Source organism: Microcaecilia unicolor, chromosome 6 (assembly GCF_901765095.1).
Source record: "Microcaecilia unicolor chromosome 6, aMicUni1.1, whole genome shotgun sequence".
NCBI lineage: Eukaryota > Metazoa > Chordata > Amphibia > Gymnophiona > Siphonopidae > Microcaecilia > Microcaecilia unicolor.
The window spans coordinates 272,564,922-272,586,159 of NC_044036.1; positions in this window are offsets into that span (position 1 = coordinate 272,564,922).

Here is a 21,238-nt window from a genome sequence, read left to right on the forward strand (position 1 = left end):
CAGCTCATCTAAGCAATATCTCAGATAATACCACACTTCAAGGTGAAGCAATTGAGTGATTGATATATAGTCATGTGGTTAAGGATAAATATCCAAAGATACAGTACATTAACTCTCTAAGGGATGCAAGAACCTAAGTGTGGCTAAACCCATTCAGGTTGGTTTTGGCTGTTTGGTTCTCCTTCACTGTCCTAGATATCTTCCCTTTCCCCCTTCGAAGGCCACCCAGAGGTGAATTTTAATGTGTGGTGCATGCATGCACACACACACACACACACACACACACACACACACACACATACACACACACTCACACACAACAGAGTGGTGAACTGATATATTGTGGGTCTGATCACTGACTATAAATACAAAAAGGGATGGGGAGAGTATGTCCATAGGGGACACGGATTTGATGTCTTCCAATAACAACCATGTTAAATTAGTTCGAAGGAATCTGGAAGTGATTTGAACTCCAATGAATAACTGATCTTTTCTTCCTCCTACCTATGACTCTGATTTATCAACAAAGTTTGACCCATGGGCACAGAATGGAAGAAAACCTTTTAACACATCAGTCCATACACCTTGAAAGCCTCGTAAATATATAAAGAAGCATCAGAGGCTTTCTCATAATAAAACTAAGTATCAATATCTATTTTAAAACAATAGCTGACTTTTTCACAGAGAAGAAAGCGAGGCAGCCATCTAGCAACACCTGCAAAATTAATAACAACCCATATAGCACCACATTTCTTACTGAAAAAAAACACCAGTCCCAAGTGCAGACTGGCATCTCCCCATACCACAGATGCTTAGAACAGCACAGGTATTTGACGTTCTTGTGACACACCATCACAAAACTGTTATTTCACACATAAGGTAGCATTATTTTTTTCTGTCTTCACAGATGTGAAATAATAGACTTCAAAGCTGTGAAAAAGCATTGTATAGAATAAGCAGTTTATCCAAACTACTGAAAAGTACCATCTGTCTGCCATCCAGCACTTAGGGGAGAAGAGAAGCTAGGCACTGTTGTAAAAGGAAATGTATCAGTATCTCAACTTGAAAAATAAGTTTTCAAAGTTTGGAGAGGAGGAAAGATCTAAACTTGTTGTGGTTAGAGATCAGCTGGTCAATATTCAGCTGGTGGTGGTCAGTGTTTTTTTTTGTTGTTCTTGTTGTTTTGTTTGTTTTTTTTACACATTGACCACTGCAGGTTGAATTAGGCCCCAATATTCTGTACTGGTACCTATGCAGGTGCCAGCAGTAAATATTTGGGGCTCTCCAAGTATGTGTTGGACACATTATTCAAGACCTGCATAAAGGGATGTCAAGTCTCCCCACCCATCTCCACCATGTTCCACTACCCCACCTGGCCCCCCATATCAGAACAAATCCTGCCCTTCCCATTCTGATTCTCTAGCAGCCCCCCCTTCACAGCAGAACAAGATCCCCCCCCCCCCCACAGGCCCACCTGACCATCCCTGAAGGTCCAGCAAAGCCCATTTGCTCCTAAACCTTGCTGCTTTTGCTGTAAAATGTTTCCTCTTCCCCCTAGCAGTAGTTGCACGGTAGGGGGCCAGACGGGGGATTGGAACATGGAGCAGGTCTTGCTCTGTTGTGAGGGGCTGGTTGGGAGATCTGAAATCGGGGGGGGGGGGGTAGGGAGGGAGGGAGGGAAAGAGGAGTGAGAGATACAAGCCACTACATGGAAGCCAAATGGGCGCTAGCTGATATTCAGTGCCAACACCCACATAGCTAATTGACCAACATTAGGACTGCCATTTGTACAGTCCCAGAAACTGGCACTGAATATTGCCAGCACCCATATACCTCCCAGATCCTCCCTGACTCAACTGCTGGAATGCCTGTTTCCTGCCTGCACTTAAGATGGCCAGTTAGTGCCAATCAAGTGCACTGCCCGGTTAAGTGCCACTGAATATTGGAAACCAGCTTGCTGCGTATGATTTACGTGGGCAGAAGTCTCTTTTGCTTGTTTAAATTGCTTTGAATATCAGGCCCCAAAAGTCCATGAACAGCAGAATTGTGACTATAGTACCTGGAAGCTTCAATTGAGCTCTTAGCTTACTGATAGCTTATTCAGTGTCCCAAACTCTAAACAAGGGTATGGACTGGGAAAAAGGTAATTTTGAGGAGACATTATCGAGATGTGTTAGGGCAATAACCTGCATTATTTGCCCCTTAATGCAACTTAAAGGGCACTAACAGAGAGTTATTTAAGTCACCGCAGGATACATAGTAATACTACTACTACTTTTTTACATAGCTCTACTAGATGTACACAGTGCTGTTCACAAAACATGCATGAGATTGTACATTTTGGCGAGTAGGGACTAACTATTCATGAGATGCAAAACATGCAAATGCATGCAAAGCAGCTCATTATTATGTAAATACTATACCATGGCTTGTGGCATGCACAATGCAAGTTACAGCACAGCTTGTCAAATAATCCCAGTTTAAAACTGGGTTTATTTTATCTCCCAGGACCTTCAGGCCGCCAAGCTGCTACAGCCCAATGCTTTCAGGCAGTCTCTTAAAGGGGCCAGAACCTGTAAACATTCACCTATGTGCCCTTCAAGAGAAAGCACCCGTTGAGCACCTTTCATTTAAGCCTCCCCCTCCCCCACTACTAAACTCCTCACCAAGAAGCCCTGCCTCAAGTGTATGCCGGCCCATCCAAGGGCAGCCTTATTTTTCCAAATGCTGCCCCAAACATTACATTTTCCCTGGTGTCTAGTAGGCAGGCAGGAGCAATCCCTAGTTTCTCCTACCTCCCACCAGTGCCAGGATCCAAAATGGTACCAGCGACACCTAGAGGTAGTCTCACAGTACTACCATTAGAAGTCATGTTTCCATATAAGCACTTCTTCGCAAGCAGCATTAATCCTTTACAATAGGAGTCAGCAACCTGTAGCACTGAGCTATCTCAGTTCAAGGTTACTTTAATTGATAATCTGCTTAAGGACAACCATTAAAGCGGGGTACATAGAAATATAATAGCTATGTAATCAAAACAAACTGAAAAAAGAATGCCAACCAACTAAAAAGGAAAGAAGCAGAAAGAAAAGAAAAATAAACATAACATTAAAACAACAACAAAGAGAAAAGAAGACAAGAACCTGCTGGATCTCCAGGGCCCCTGACCCCAGTACATAATACCACAATCTCTGCCAACCAAGCAAAGATAAAGGAAACAAAACCCGAGGTGTGCTGAAAGCCCACCTTTTACTGCAACATAATAACTCCCCCCCCCCCCTCCCCTGTTGTGTTTTCCATTTAATTTCATTTTGTTTGTTATTTTCTTTCATTTATCCAAACTAAAACAAAGAAAACAAAAAGTCTGGTCTTGGGCTCTACCTCACCAACCTGGCCAATGAAAATTAATTGCTGCCACATTCCTTCCCTCCCATCTCCATGGTTTGTGTGATTCCTATTCTGTGGATCCCTCTGAAGCCTTCACTCATCTGCAGGTCTTCAAGAGGCCAGAGTGATCTACAGTTTCTCCTATCATATTAGTGCTGTTTCTCATAATAGTACCTGATGACCTGAGGCCTACAACATTGTAAAATTTTGCCAAATGGGTGTGACACTGGTTGTAGGTCAGCCTTTGGCGCCATCACAAACAAAATAGTGTAGAAGTGATTAAAAATCACTCTTATCCCCTGGAGGCCCTGCAAATGGACTAGGAGTTGGGGTGGGAGAACTAAGGCAGCCTTGAAGGTTGGCTATAAAACTAGGGAATACTATTGTTTTCTTTTTTTTCAAACTTTGTTCAATTTTCTTTTGCTTTCAAAATGAATTTAAACAAACAACAACAAAAAAGGAAATTTAGCTAAAATTCCCCATTTCATTTACAAATTAAAATGCATTCCTAACTTCTATTTACTTTTGGAGGTTGTGTCTCCAAATGGGTTTGTTTTGCCCATACGATGACAGCAGTGAACCTCAATCCTAAGCTAGGAGGTAGAGTATGATCTCGGTCTCTCAAATTTACTTTGAATGTTTGCTGTATTACTTACATCACACCAAAGAGAGCTTCCTTCTGCAGTTCACAAGATGGGGAACTCAGGGACCAACGCAGAAAGCAACACAGTAATGCCGGCTCAATGTGTGGCTTCTACCATGAAATTAATAATTTAAAACATCTGTGCTATGTAGTAAGCAATGATTTTCTGCTCAGACTACCAAATAAGGGAAAATTTTCCTTATTTGGCAGATCGACCCCACTCCGTGCATTCCAGGATACACCACATGGTGTCAGGTGCCACCATTTCCTAAGATGGCAGCACTAGAGGTAGAAGTGAGTGGGAATCACTCTTGCCTCTTCTATTGTATTCTTCAGAAGGAATTCGGGGAGCTGGAGGAGAGGTCAGGGTATGGGGCGCTACTAGACACCAGGGAGTTTTTTTAAGTCAAGGCTGCTAGACTACCGAGGATTAATTTTGGAAGTTGGAGAAGGGAGAGAAGGGTTTGGGTCACAGGGAAGGAGGGAAGGGCCACTAGACTGCCAGGAATTATTGTTGAAAGTTGGTGCAGGGGGGTTGGGTCACAGGGTGGGAGGGCCGATGCACGAGACTATCTAGGGGCAAGGGGTTTGTTGTCATGGGGGCTCTGTACGCTGCCTCACATCTGGCAGTAGGTTTCTGGCATTAAGCCCATGTTGTAGACATCAGCACACTGCTCTGCATTGCTGTGGGTTAACTAAAAGGCTCCATAACATGCATTTTAATATCCTCTGTGCTGACATCTACTATGCAAACTAACTTCAGTGCAGAAATCCTTTCTACATCCAGGGACTATTATCGAGCAGTAAACTGCTTGGTAGCGGCATGCTTCTGCCCATGGTAACTTTCTGCATCAGCTCCTCGGTGCATAGTAGTTTAGCACTAACAGATAATCCTTTGCTTCTATTCAAAACCATTACAATCCAATAAGATCAAGTTTTATTCCAGTAAAAACTATGCAAAGCATAATTATTAAGCAAATTAAACATTTTTTTTTTCATTTTCTTCATCAACAGTTACTAATTCTGACCACTGTTAGATCTCTCTGCTAGTGGACACTATTCTCCCATATTTCTTAGAGGGAAATTGCAGTCACCCATTTTGGATAGATTGTGACTGAAATCAAGAAAACCACAACAGAAAAGACCATCATGTTTCTATATTTCTAAGCAAACAAAAAAAAAAGCAAACACTGGGTCTTCAGGATTGAGAAAAATGTAGTCCTTTAATATGACATAGACCCGACACGGGCCAAAACTTGGCGGTTTTTATCACTGGAGGCGTCTTTTCAAATACAAATGAGCTGTTAACACAATGGGAGTTCTACCCCGATTGTTTTACCTACCTCTTGCGCAATAACCCGCAAGTTGACTAATAGGAATTTATTGACCCCTGTTGCAGGCGGTTGTACGCCGAAACATGGCCCGTGTCGGATCTATGTCATATTAAAGGACTACATTTTTCTCAATCCTGAAGACCCAGTGTTTGCTTTTTTTGTTTGCTTGGTTGTATTTGTATGCTGTTTTCCCTCTCTTCTGTGACTCTATATTTCTAAGCACATGGAATCTCTTTGGGAAAGGAAGGGATAGTAAGTAGTTTGGATGGACAGACTGGAGAGGCCATATGGCCTTTATCTGCCATCATGTTTCTATGTGAAATGACACCACATGAAAATTGCGAGACCTCAATGGAACAGCAGAAGCCTCCCAAATCCCTACAGAATCAGTACTTGGCTTAGATCTTCCTTTCAAGATATGAGTAACCTCAGTCTAGATACAGAGAAATTTAAATCAAGTTATAGCTGTAATTGTGGCTGTGAAAGCCAAACAATGAAACAGATTTATTAAGGGCAACCTCCTTTAATCTTTTCAAGGATACGTGACCGACATCCACATGGCCAACCCAAACATCAAAATTAGAGCATAAATATTTTAATGCTCTTACCACTGCCATAGGATAAAAACAAACAGATGAATCTTTTATTCAAGACTAATCACAAATTAGCAATAGACTTGGTAATTTTAGTACTTGCCAAAAGCATAAAAATGCCTCTCTCCTCAACAGGCTTCTTCTATGTTAACATCCTCTCTTGTTTTGTTGTTGACAGAAATATTTCATGAATGCAAATAAATAATGTTTTTAAATGAAATAAAAACTACAAAGCATAGAACAATAGATCTTCACAAATTGTTCTGCTGGTATGATTTGAGAGGGGAGGGGGGAGAGGGGAAACCTTTCCCACAGCCTTCGCTCTTGAAAGAAGTTTTGTTTGACTGCACTTTAATATAGTTTTGTAAGTGTTCTGCCTGGTGCACAGCACTTTGATATATTTCACCAGGTTGTCAGTTATATCACACCATGATACATTATTATACAAAACATGATCAGAACAACTGAGTGCGATGCACGAGAGCACAGCACATCAACTGTTTCAGAAAAAGAGAGATAGACGTTGCCTCTATCTGAAAGCCTTTCTGCATTACAGATAAGCTGTGCCATTTGGAAATGCAGTCACACAAGTCATTTAGGTCGGTGTTTCCCAACTTGGTTTTGGAGCCTCATTTAACAGATGTGTATTTGCAGGAAAATCACCCTTTGTCCTCCCCTTCCCAAAAACACAACAAATTTGCATGTGTATATTTGCATACACTTATATACTTGGTCTTCAACTGTACTTTGTATGCATATTCTTTTTAGGAATTCTATAATACGCTAGACTTGTTAGATGAGGGTTTGGGATCAGGTGGGGGGAGAGGGAGGAGAAGTTAAATCTGCTAAGAGATCTGTTCTAGGGCTGGTCTTGGAAGAGTAGGCTAATGGTTAGTATAGTACACTGAAAACCAGGAGAACGCAGTGTTGCAAGGAGGTACTCCGGAGAAGGCTTGCTTGCGGGTATCACATCATGTAATGTTTTTTGGAGAGGGTATGGTTAGTGATAGTCCTTGGAGGTGTGTAGAGGATCATCCTATTCTTCGGGTACTCGGTGCTATTTCCTTTAAGGGCCTTGAAGATCAGACATAAAGTTTTAAATTTAGCTCTGTATTGTACTGCAGCCGGTGAAGGTTTTGCAAAAATGGTGTAATGTGGTCACGTCGCTTGCAATCTATTAGTCTTGCTGCAGCATTCTGAATCAATTGGAGCTGCTGCAGACCCTTTGTAGTCAGACCATTGTAGAGTGCATTACAGTAATCCAGTCTTGATGTTATCATAGCACGCACAACTGGGATAAGATTTACCTTCTCGATGTAAGGAGAAAGGCATCGTAACTGTAGCAAATAGTACTAGCAGCTCTTGAAGGTTGCTTGGATTTGGGAATCAGAGTAAATGTTGAATTTAACTGTATTCCAAGGTTCCTGACTTGTGATTTGAGGGGGAGTTTGTACTTCTCAAAAGAGATTTTGATGTCAGGTATGTATCCACTTGTGTTAGGGACCCAGAGAAACGTAGTTTTACCTGGGATCAGGCAAAGTTTGCTGTGTTTAGCCCATTCTTGAACTGATGTTAGACAGGTAATCAGTTTATTCAGGGCTGTAGGAAAGTCAGGTTCAATGGGTAGGAGTAGCTGCACATCATCCGCGTAGATATAGAACTGAGTATCCATTGACTGAATCAGCTCAGCTAGTGGCTTGAGGTAGATATTGAACAAAATAGGTGACAGTATCAATCCTTGTGGTACCCTACAGGTCAGTGTCCATGGTGGTAATGAGTTGCTGCCAAACATTATGGATTGTTGCCTGTCAGATAGGATCTAAACCAAGCAAGTACTATTCCACTGATGCCTGTTTCTGTCAATCGTGCTAGCATGATATCATGATCCACAGTGTCAAAAGCTGTTGAAAAATCTAGCAGTACTAACACCGAGGCGAATCCCCTATCTCAATTTCTGTGCAGCTCATCCAGTAGGGATACGAGGACTGTATCTGTTCTATAACCGGGTCTGAATCCAGATTGACATGGAACTAGCCAGTTTCTTTCTTCTAGCCAGTTACTGAGTTGAACACAGACTGTTCTATAGGTTTCCCTAGAATGGATGTTGGATACTGGCAGGTAACTTTCAAGTTTGTCCTGGTCAAGGTTATCTTTACCTAGCAAAGGGTGAACCACTGCCCTTTTTAATGCTGTTGGTAGAAAGAGAGGAGTTTACAATTTTTGTGGCGCCTTCTATGAGGCCCATACTTGCTTGCTACACTATCTTTGATGGGCAGGGTTCGAAGGAGCAGGTAGTTGGTCGAAGGTCTCTTAGGAGTTTGTCAAGGATCTCCTCTGTCATTGGGTTAAAAGTGTCCCATCTGTCTCTGTCAGGAGGGTCGTGTTTGTGCACTCCTGGTTAACTGATTGGAGACTGGGTGGGACTGCCTGTAAATTCTGGCAGAGACTTTTAATTTTGTTGGCAAAATATGCAGCAAAAACATTGCAATTCAGTTTAGACTGGGCAGACTGGTTCTGTTGTGGGGGTTGCAGTAGGCTGTTTACTATACTGAACAACTGCTTGGTTGAACTGGCATCCTGTGCAATGCATTGAAAAAAATACTGTTTTTTGATTCCTGTTAAGGCTTGGCAGTACTTTGTTGTATGCTTCCTACTGTTTAGTCTGTCTTCACCCAGGTAAGATTCATGCCATCTCCTTTCCAGTTTCCATCCTTTCGCATTTAAGGATCCGAAGTTCTGGAGAAAACCAAGGTAAGTGTTTCTGAGTGGAGCATAAGACCTTTTTTAGTAGTGCTGTTTTCTCTAAGGTCTTGGCTAAGTGTGTATTCCAAATGTCAAGTTGTTCTGACACTGTTGTTGTCTTTTCATCCACATGTGGACAGTCCAAGGCCTCTAGGAAATTCTCAATGGTCAGCTTTTTTTTGTCTCTGATATCCTTCCAAACTCTGGGAGGTGCCATTTGTTTCAGGTGGTCACTTAGGGGAAGATGTAATTAGAAAATGGTCTGACCTTGATAGGGGTGTTATTTCAATACTGTTATCCCAGAATTCTGGGATGTCAACCCCTTTGTAGAATATACTAGGCCTAGTATGTGACCCTTTTTATGGGTTGGAAAATTGATCACCTGTGTGAATCCTAGTGCTGTCACTGTGTCCAGAAAGGCAGCTGTGGTGGTATCTGGGGTTTCATTGTGTAGATTGAAATCTCCCGTGATCATCAACCTAGGATAATTCAGTGTCACTTGAGTAATCAGGTCTAGGAGTTCTTATACCGAGAATGCGTTGTTACGAGGTGCTCGGTATACCATGAGCAGCCAGATTGGTTTCTCCTCTTCAAACTGGATTAAAAGAGATTATGATTCATTTAGCTGGGGGAATGGAGATTCTGCACAGTTTGATTGTATCCCAAATCTAGACTGCTACCCCTTCACCCCGTCTTCCTGATTTTGGTATACATGTAAGTTTTATCCTTCATAAAAGAAACAATCCACTCTAGCGATTACCACACAGCAAATGAGAGGAAGCACATAGGAAATGAATAGGATTCCTCTCATTTGCAGCACCGGGAATCGCTAGCATGGCTTAATAAAAGAGGCGTAAAATGCTCACTGATCATTTTCCTACTTATAATTGCTCAATGCTTTAAACATTTTTGATGTAAACATTATTTTTAAAAATTACCACTTAGTGCAAAAAAATAAATCCTCTTCCTCTAAGATGTTTTCATTTGCCGGACTCTGTACTTGATGAAAGTATGTTTCAGGAGAAATCCTTCCAGAAAGTTCCAAGAAATCTAAACTCTTGGTTAAAGAGATGCTTCCATTTCATCTCATTTAATGCCATCAACAGTACATTTGGTCCTGAAAGTAAATAAGATAATAAAACTAAAAAATATTAGCACATTAAATCTGAGAGTTTTGTAGGATTCTATGTCTGACACTGTTTAAATACCAAAGCTAATGCAATTAAGGGATATATTAATGCAAAACCATTAAGTGAATTATTTAAGCACTGCAGTTGGACAATTTGTGATTTTCAAGAAGCGTAAAAAGAGGAAGAGTGAGGAGAGAATGCATGAGAGGGAAGAAACGTGAATACAGATGAGAGAAGACATGAGTGTGAGGGGGAAAGAGGAGGATGATGATGGGGGGGGGGGGGGTAGGAGGAAGCAAATGAGTATCAAGAGTGGAGGCCAAGTGATGAGAGAAGGCTTTTGGGAGCAATTGGAGGGCAGATGGATATTTTGAGAGGGGAAAAGAGGACCAGAAATGGAAAGAGAAGAGAACTAGCTGCTCCAATCATTGAACAATTATTTTATTTTCTAGTTCTATAATGCAATTAGAAGCAATAAAGTGTCTATTATTATTAGTCATCTTTATAACACTACCAGATGTATGCTGCACTTTTACAGAAATACATAAGAGATGGTTCCTTTCTGATGGAGTTTATAAGCTAGCCAAAACACAGAAACAAATAGGAGACCTGGGTTGAAAATCAACAAGGTCTGGTGAGAATTAATTGCAGATAAGGATGACTTTAAAGAGAACTGCTTAGATTATAAACTCTGAAGCAGAGTGTCTCCTAATCTATTGTACAGTTCCTATACAGATTATCTTTGCTCATTTTGCATGCATGCGCACCTATTTTACCAGCCCATATACACACAGGGTTTCACCTGCCTCAGAGCTTTCAGGAAGTGAATTTTATAAAGGCCTGACATTTACCTATGTGCCTTGAGAGTCCAGACACCTTACACCACAGGCAAAAGATAATTCTGATTATAGTGTCATAATTATGCTGTAATATATACAGTATATAATAATGCCATAACAATATCTGGGCGCTCCAGCAGTTTTTACAAGTTAATAAACTATAATTCTCATGATGTCACTAGACTCATCATACATTTACAGGTGAGAACCAGACCAATAAAATACAACCGTTTTCTTGGCTAGTTAATAACAATAATCATATGAGAATAAAATGCTGGAGCCCTTTAGTATTTTACTGGACAGTGTGATTTTGCCTATAGCTTAATTAAATAAAAATTAGATGAAATGCTGGAAAATACATTTTATTTCCTGAACATGTACCATAAAAAAAGAATAAATGACATTACATGTGAAATAAATATCTTACTGTAACTAGGGTACTTTTCCTATTGCATCATTAGATAAACCTGCCCTTGGAGACCCCTAAGTATATAATTTCATTGTATTTTTAATCTCTGTTTTGACGTGGCTTTATAACAAACCATGTTTTCCGAGTTTAAGTAGATACTGTAAAGGAAAGGTCATGGCTAGCTTTGACACTAAAATCTCTAAAATCTCATTTGGCTCAGAGGTCCCCTTAGGGCCTCTTTGTCCTGTGGTAGTTTAACCATATTTCAAAATACAGTTCGAAATGTCATGCTTTAATAGACAGATATATTCACAACTTGACTTCCTGGAATTTCAGTCAAGTTTGAAAAACATATTTTTGTAAAGGGTCTGCTTCTTATTCTACCACGTAATTGTTTTTATTTATTTATTGATGCAACTTGTCTTTGAAACATCAATCTAATAAAGTACACTTTCCTCACTCTATTTTATGGGTTACTGTGTTTGAGCACACAGCAACAGGTGATCAACTACATATTAGTACTGACTACCATTACGGGTCACACTGAAGTCTAGAATCAATTCATGATCATATTTTTCTCTTTTTAAAAGGGTTTCTTCTTCTCTCTCATGAGAACAAATCAAAACTTCGGCACAGTCTGGAACAGCACCAGAAAAATACAGCCAGATCAGCATGTCAGAACACCTCCCTGATGCTCAACGCTTATGAAATGAAAATATAGGTGCGCTCATAGCATTGATCATTAGGGAGTTGTTTAGAAGTTAGGAGGAGGATAGTGCCTGGCGCATGTGCTCAAGAGTTATGCGTTCACTACACCTCTTGAATGTATGCCCAGAATGCTAGAGGGGAAGGAGGAGAAAGAAGTTCCTGTTGCCCAGAATCCTGGTAAGGAAGAGGATAAGAGGGAGAGTGACTTGACCCAGGTACAGAACACAGCAGGCAGAGCTGTTCTCAGGCACTGGCTACCCCTCTGCAGCCTCCTGCCTTCAACCCCAAGGGAGCCCACCTGAGATGCAAGGCTGCCAGCAACACCTGTCTTCCCATTCCTCTTCATGTCTTGGTACAACCCTAACACCAGGTCCAAGATGGATTAGGGTTGACGGTGGAAAGAGCACCCTCGTTTGGTGTGCTGTTTGCTAAGCAATGGGGAGGAATAGAGAGTGACCTAATCAGCATGCATATACATGCTCATTGCACTGTGAGCTGGCAAGCTTGTTGGTTCACACGCTCACCGGCTCTCAGCATTTTGTACTAGCAAATATGGGTTCTAGTCTGGCGCTAACAGCCTCTAGTGCCTGCATTTGCTTCTAAGCTTCAGGGCCCAAAAGATAGAGAGAGAGAAAGTTGAATATAGTGTTCTATGGAGAAAAACAATATAACTTTATGGTTGCCTATTACAAAAACATAGCTTGAAGTACCCTTTAAGAGGGGAAATTAAGGGGTCCTTTTATTAAGGCTGCAGTAAAAAGTGACCTTAGCACACCCTTGCGCAGATTTTTCCCACATGCTAAGGCCATTTTTACTGCAGCCATAACTATGGCTTTTTTCTATCCTTTATCCTTGCATCCTTTATAGAATCTGCCTAAATTTCTAAGCCAAAGAATCACTAAAATATCCGTATTGATCTTTCAGCCCTGATTTGACATCAGCGTGTAATGACGTCATGACATTATGTGCACAGGGACAGTGGTAAAAATGGTGGCCAGATGTTGGCAGCCAAATTTCTCTGCTCAGGACACTCTGCTAATGGCCAGGCTGTTCCTAATCAAGAAAAAGTGTTATTTTTTCCTCCCAGGACACAGGAAAAAATGAGCCTGAAGTACAAGAGGGTCTGGGAGCATTTGACTGCAAATTATAATGCTCTAGCCTCCATCCCCATAAATGTAAGTACAAAACATAAGCAAGTACTGTATACAAATTATGCTCCTGATTGCATTGGTCAGCTGTTCCTGGGGCAGTGCAGGGTAAGGTGAATGGTTCAAGGTGACAGGAACCAGTGCTGGGACTGTGCTCGAACCACTAGGCTACTGTAGACCCCTTAATGGTGAAGTGGGTAATTACAATAAGTAAATAAATAAATAGATAAAAATAGATAGGAATGTCATGGTTTCAAATAGGGTTCCCAAATAAACTCCACACAAACAAGGAATTTGACAAGAAAAATGTTACATATTTTATTAAATATTAATGTAAATAGAAATACTTGGATATGTTTCTTTGTGTTGGTACCAGTTATTAATGTTTGATGGTATTAAATAAAAATAGTGCAAGGTGTTAAATACTAGTACAGATGGTGAAAAGTATTAATTACTTTGCAATAAGTTACAAAGGCAATAAGATGTTCAAAATTACAATTACAGTTACCAAGACTCTGACCCCACTTCTGCAGTAACACAAAACATCCCAAACATGTACAGAAACTCAATTACTTCGTTCCCTCACTGCTTCTGCTACTAAAACTCAGTCACTTTACAATAAATACCTCAACCTGCCCAACCTGGACCCCATGTGCCGCTCCAGGATCAGCTGGACCAGCCTCAGGAGGAGCTTGGTAGCTCTCAGAGAAGGGCAATGGCCTCCTGCATCTTCCTTCTCCTCTCCAATACAGAGAGCTGAGGCTCTGGCAGTTCCAGGAGCAGCTGCACCATGCCCTGCATCTGCTCCTGGAATTGAGGCTGTGTTGGAGAGGATGGAGTCAATGCATGTGGCAATTGACTGGTGACTAAGGTCGCTGGAAGCTGATATGGCCATGATGGTACATACTAATACTGAGACACCAGCACACAGACAAACACACCAACTTGCATACAGGGATGGTATACAGGGTAGGGGGGAACAAGGGAGGAGGGATAGTGGGAAAGGAGGAATGGACAGGAGTGGAGCAGGCATAGGTGAGAAGGGAGTAAGCACGAGCAGCAGGGACAGAATTTAAATTAAATGGGTATAGGATTGGGTCAGAGCACACACCAAAATTGCAAAATATTAAGAGAAGCACAGTAAAGCACCTGAGTCACTCTCTGAGTCCTAAAGACAAAATGGAGTGCACGAGCACTAATTATAGCACCTGCAGAGATTGTACCTAATTTAGGATTGGTTCTGCCAAATCCTATAATACGGCATACATCTTTTGTCCATGTCCATGACTCACCCATTTTCCTGCCATGGCCTGATGTATGCTCTAGAATTTAGGTACACTTCTTTATAGAATATGTCCAAATAGATGTGTGTGTAAATTCAAATTAGTGCCAATTAGTTCTAATTGCTTATCACCCAATTATTGGTGCTGACTGGCTTGTTACTCAGGTTGCATGCACAATTTGGCCGCAGGGCCAAATATGCGTATGCAACTCAAAGCGCCAAATATAGAATCTGAGGGTTACTGCACGCACAATTGGCACTTACTGCAGAACATCTGAGCTTGTCCTGTGGTATGTCAATTTAGGCCCACAATAGCACGTAAGGCAGCTTAGTAAAAGAGCCCCTTAATTTCTAATATAAATATGTTTAATGGGTTCTAGCAGGAAATTAGAGCTAATTTATAGGAAGCAGAGAATATGTTATGCAGCAAGCCTCAACATATTCAGAAAATAACTTTACAGCAAAAAAATTTCCCTATAATTTGTGATTTGTCACATGTGCAGAATGTGCTATTCCCTCCCTGGTAATGGCCTTGCACTCTTGTAAATTCTGTAAGGAACCCATATACTCTCACACTTGCATCCTCGAACAGAACAGTAGGGGATTCAACAACAGCTAGCTGCATGTGGTGCATAGAATAGGCTCAAATGAACATATAAAATATCACTTTATCAAAGATTTTATTTTCCCTTCTTAGAATATGTAGAAGGCTATTTCTTTTAGTGTTCCATACCCCCAGGATGCATTTCAACTTAGACAGCTAGGTAGGAGCGTTTCTTTAATTAGAAGCCTTCTTTGACATTAATACCACGGAAAATATTTTCTTGAATTAATATTTCAAAGAGAGCTTCCTGACCATTGCCAAAAGTCAGTGAGCATGTCTGCAGGCTATTACCAGTTGGACATGCAAGGCTAGTTTATAAGCTCATCATGAAATACCTACACAAATATATATTTTTTCATGATTCAGTCAGTAGTTTCCACAAAACCATACCAAAGAATTGGGGGGGGGGGGGGGGGGTCAGTATTATTTCTTTTACCTCTAATTTAGGATAGAATTGTATGCAACTCAGCTGAACAAACTGAAGACGAACATGGTTTGCAAGTGAAATGATTTTCTTGGCTCTCAACTTGGCCTATATTACAAACATGACTTGGATATTCAATATTCTTCTCTCTGCTTTCAGCAGTAACTGTGATTTACACCAGCTTTTCGTTATGTGGTATATACTGTATGCAAGCTTATTTTTCTCTTAGCTGTAATAAAAATTAAAGATTTAGGTACAATTTTATGTACAAGCATTTCAGTTCGATGATCAGGATATAAATCCAGCTATTTCAGAATGACCGTAAATTATGGCTGTATCAACAGAGCTGTTATGGGTCATTGACACAAACCCAGTTGAAACTTTAGCATTTCACATCATGCCTCTTATCATAAACCTTTACTCGAGTACTCGGGTCCTTCTACTTTCTTTAAAAGTCAAAATATATATATATATGCACCATCACTGCTGTGATGATTTTTCAAAATAAAGCATTAGTTGTTATTTATGGATTTTTGATTGCTTTTCTGATTAATGGTTACATTTTATTTTGGAGGAAGAACAGGGAAATTGTGACTGGCATAAAAGATTCTCAGTTAATAGAGGGAGGTTGACAGTATCTTTCTGCGAAAGGAGAGCACTGCACATACTTAGATTTACTTGGACTTTTCCAGAATTGATAACTTCCCCTTCAGTATATAAAACTCTCTCATGCATATTCATTTTGCATACCTAGGCATTCATTTGAACATGAAATGGAAAAAAAACTCAAAGGGTGTTTTGATTTTCAAAAATAAATTTCACTTTATTTCACTGTTGAAAAACAAATGACTTTAAACAAGTCCTTGGGTCATTAAAGTCTACAGGAAAACAAATGTATGTTTACCTTTCTGCTCTAAGCTTGGAGGTGTGGAATAGGGAAGAAGCCATAGCAGAACATAATGGCAGAAAGAAACCAACTGGTCTGCCCAATTATTTCTGTCCACAAAAGGATATGTTCTGGCTATCAGGACAGTATTTTTTTGGAGGAGTGGCCTAGTGGTTAGGGTGGTGGACTCTGGTTCTGAGGAACTGAGTTCGATTCCCACTTCAGGCACAGGCAGCTCCTTGTGACTCTGAGCAAGTCACCTAACCCTCCATTGCCCCAGGTACAAATAAGTACCTGTATATGTAAGCCGCATTGAGCCTGCCATGAGTGGGAAAACACGGGGTACAAAGATAACTAAAATAAATAAATAAAATTCATTTTTTTGGTCTCCTAAGAAATGTCAAAAATTCATGCAAACTAGAAAGTAAAACCAGGACTGGCCTAACCTCCTCTGACAGACTAATATAGAAAACTTAGGGGGGTCTTTTTCTAAAGCTTAGCTCGAGTTATCTGCAGCAAGGCCCATAGGAATAAAATGGTCCCTCTGCAGATAACTCGAGCTAAGCTTTAGTAAAAGACCCCTCTAGTTAAGAATCCCAACTTTTTAGACTTTTCTGCTCTACTTTTATTAATTTGTTTGGTACTCTACAACAGTGATTTCTCAATTCTGTCCTGGGGGAATGCCTAACCAGGCAGGATATCCATATTCAATATATGTGAAATATTTACATACATTGGAGACTCAGGAGGGAAGTTATCAAAGTAGGCTACTGTTAAGATGGGTTATTTTGCCACAACTTGTGCTATATTAGCACAGGCCCCATTTTACATAATGAGACCTAATTACTAATAACCTGGGTTGACAGTAAATTAACCCATTTTAAGGGTAGCCCACATTGATAACTTCCCCTTCAGAATATAAAAATCTCTCATGCATATTCATTTTGCATACCTAGGCATTCATTCAAACATGAACAGAAAAAAACTCAAAGGGTGTTTTGATTTTCAAATGAAATTGGAAAAAAAAAGCAACAATGAAATATTTACTTTATTTCACTGTTGAAAATCAAATGAATTGAAACAAGTCCTCGGGCTATTAAAGTCTACAGGAAAACATGCATTCCCCACTGGCTCTAACAGCCTGGAGCCATTGGGGAATGGGGAAGAAGCCATAGCAATTCCTTGCAAGCACGTTTTCAACCAGCCAATCACAGATAGTTTGAAAGTCATTTTGCAGTAGGTCTCTTCTTTGATGAGATCTTTTAGAGCATAAATGTACAGGTTGAAAAGTTCTTTTTTTTTCTCAGAGTATAGAAATAAAGAAACAGTTTGAAAAAGAACTTAGGAAAGGGCCCTCTGTCACTGTATGAGTACATTGTTGTACTGCTGCTTAGGGTGCATTGGGTACTGTGTGGATTGCTACTAAAAACTGTAAGCTCCAAGTCCTAAGCTTAGCTCATAGCTTTATTACTTTGAACTAATACAGTATATCAAAACGGCAGCTGAGAGCAGACAGAGTCCATGTTGGATCTAGCGTGTCTTTTGGGGAAAGATACACTGACTAGCAGAGATTGAATCTATAATTTCCATGTGTAGTATGATAAAGTATTTCTCTCTGTATGTGTACAAAGGTGACAGTATAGTACACAGAACAGCACAGGATTAAAAACTCAAAAGAATATATTCTTTACAGATTTATATACAGAAGAAGAAAAAACACTAGCCAAACAAGGGGGCAGATGCAATAAAATAGGCTAGGTTTTACAAAGTTGGTGCAGCTTTAGCACATAATTTGTTGTTGCACAAATGTAAGAGGGATTTTTGCATATACTGTAAACTAACCCTGCACAAAATCTTGCTTCAACACCAGCACACAACAGGCCTGATATTCAGCCAGTGGTGATCAGTATTATCTCTGGAAATTCAATAACTGATCAAGTGCTGACTCCCCCGCCCCCCCCCCCCCCCCCCCCCCAATAGCCAGTTTTGAGTTGGCCACTGACTGGACATTTTCAGTGGCACTAACCAGTCATGTGCTGCTGAATATCAATGGATATTTATTCACTCAAGGCAGTGTACAGTAGCCCCGCACAAGTAATTTAACCAGGCAGGAGTTTCTCATGCTCAGTTAAATCACTTTGAATACTGACTCCTAGATTTAAAGCTAAGCATTTTAGTGTTCAGAGTAGGCAAGCATATTTCTGTCCCTTGCTCCCATCTGTCCTCTCCCTCTATCCATTTCAGTCTTGATTCCCTCTCCTTTTCGCTTCCCCCACCCCCCTTCCCCAGCCTGAATGGTAGTACACTGGAGACACACTTCCCAGTTTCCCATCCACTACTAGGTTACACTTTCATTTCAGTCATTTTTTCCTCCCCAAAAAGGCTTTCTTCCCTAAGCTCCGGCTTCTACCACTCTCCCCTAGTAATGATCCTGCAGTGCATTATATACAATGAATAATATACCCAGATGTAATATAATATAATACACAGTACCTCACTTGCTCACAGTCAAGCCTATCTGGAATTGGAATGAACAGCAGTTCTCAATGCAAGCAAAAAGGTACAAATCAATTGTATTGAAAAAACTAATGACAAACCTAATCTAACTATCTGGGTAAAGTCTAATAGCAATACACCTCATCTACAGTAGGTATGGATTTAAAAAGTTGAAAAATGTGCACTCCATTGAAAAGAACAGGATTGTAAATGTTTATCTTAGAGAACCAAGAGTGAATTGTTCAGACTTGTATTGAATGCAGAAACAAGAATTCATTTTCCATATCCTTCTCTTATAAAAAAAGAAAAGGACATTGCATAGGAGGACTTCTTTGTGGAAAGATGTTAATTGCAATTCTTATTTTTTAACCCTATTTGATTTAGGCGAGTGATCCTCACAGTATGGCTGCTGACTAGGAAGCCATAGGAGCAGCTAGCTCCGCAAACTTGGTTAGACACGGGAGAAGCCATTTACATGAACTCAGCTAAAACCTGGTCTGATCAGACCAGACTTTGACCCAGACCAAGATCCATACCTGGATATGGACATGGACAGGAAAACAATTGAGCAGCCCCTCACAGGTTGAGAACTAGAAGAAAGACCCTCACCTGCATGTGAGCGTTTGTGAACACACACTGAGAGCAGCCAATGACCAGCATCAAATCACTGTGAAGCATTACCCACTGCGGGCACGCATGACTGCACTGTGAGGAGCTGCCGGCCCAGCACCAGAGTAATATGGAGGGCTGCCCACTGACTTAGGACACTTGCAGGCTCATTTTCAAAAGAGAAAAATATCCAAAACGTGACATAAGTCTGCATTTGGACGTTTATCTCACAAAGATGTCCAAATCAGTATTTTCAAAACCTATTTTTAGACTTCCTTCTCTGGTCCATCAGAAGGACGTCTAAATCTCAAGGGGGCGTGTCAGGGTGTGTGTTCAAGGTGGGGCTTGGGCGTTCCTAAGACTTAGATGTCTTTCAGCCACAATGGAACAAAACAAAAACGTCCAAGACTAAAATGTTTTGAGCTAGACCTGTTTTTATAGTGAATAGCTGCAGTGGGAATTGAACCCACTTCCTCAGGATCAAGATCTGCTGCACTAGCCACTAGGCTACTCCTTTACTACACACAAGAGGTGCCCCAAATGACCAGATGACCACTGGAGGGAATCGGGATCACCTCCCCTTACTCCCCCCCAAATCACAAAACATTTTTCCAAACAGCATTTTCAAAAGGAAAAGAGAGACTTGTTTTTGTAGAAAGTGACCTTTCCTGTTCTGATTTTGGACGTTTTACAAAAAAACATCCAAATTCAGACTTAGATGTCATATCCAAAAATGTCCCTTGTGCATTTGACTTGCCTAAAGTCACAAGAAGCAGCAGTGGGAATTGAACCGATGTTACTACAACTACTACAAATCATTTGCCAGTATCAAAGCCCACTGCACTAACCATTACACCACTCCTCCTATGTTTTGGATGCCTTGCATTTGGATGTCTTTTGTTCGAAAATGGACCAAAAAAAGGCCGTCCAAATCACAAGACGTCCATAGCATTTTCGAACACTAAAGACAGACGTCTATCTTTTTCGAAAATGACCTTCTTTCCTGTTCAGAATTTGGACGTTTTTGTAAAACGTCTAAATTCTGATTTAGATGTTCTATCAAAAATGCCCCTCTTGGGGAGATAAAGCAGTTATCGATTTTCTGAGCGCTCTGTGTCCACAGCGCCGGAATTCGCATGATCATCACTACCCTCTGAGGGAGCCTCTCATCAGCGATACTGTGGCTGAGTTGCAAAACACAGCTGATGCCGTAGAGCAACCAGGTAAGGGACAAGCCCGCAGCATTGAACAGCAACTGGTCACTGCCACTTTTGGGAGAATCCCTCCCCAACGACCAGCACCATGTGGCAGAACACAAGCCCGCAGTGCTGAGCTGCATCCAATCATAACCACAACAGAGGGAATTGACCAAGTGAAGGAAACCTCTGCAGAAAGTTCCACCCAGTGCCTACAGCATGCAGATCCTGCCCACTCACCACTGCGCCTGGAAGGAATTCCCTCTCTATGGCCAGACCTGCATGGCCAATGGAACTGGCCCCAAAGCAACCACAGGGAGGATGAGCCTTGCAGACCCAGAGGCAAGGAAGAAACCGTAATGGAGAAGAGAACCCAAGAGGCTAGGAAGAAGCCATTATTGGAAAAACATACTCACACTGTCTTAAGGCTGCCTTAGAGGTAGACTTCTCATTGAGCACAGCCACAACACAGCCTTAAGAGCTCCTTCCTTCCCAGCCCCCTAGTCCTCCCAATTACCTATCTCAGCCAAGGGAAGATCCATTCAAGAATAGTTAAATCACAAGTCCAACTAGCAAACACACACTCTCAAAAATAGAAAGTCTAGCTGGGACTCACACACATACACACACACACAAAAGAAGGGCTACCGGACAACCCACACACCCACACCCATACCCAGTCATACATACATAAAACAAAAAAAAAAAAAAACAACAGGGTCCCAAGCAACATGACAACCTCTTCAGCACACCTAGAAGCAAAATGTTCATTATAAGATTACTAATTGGGCTATCAGCCATGACGTTA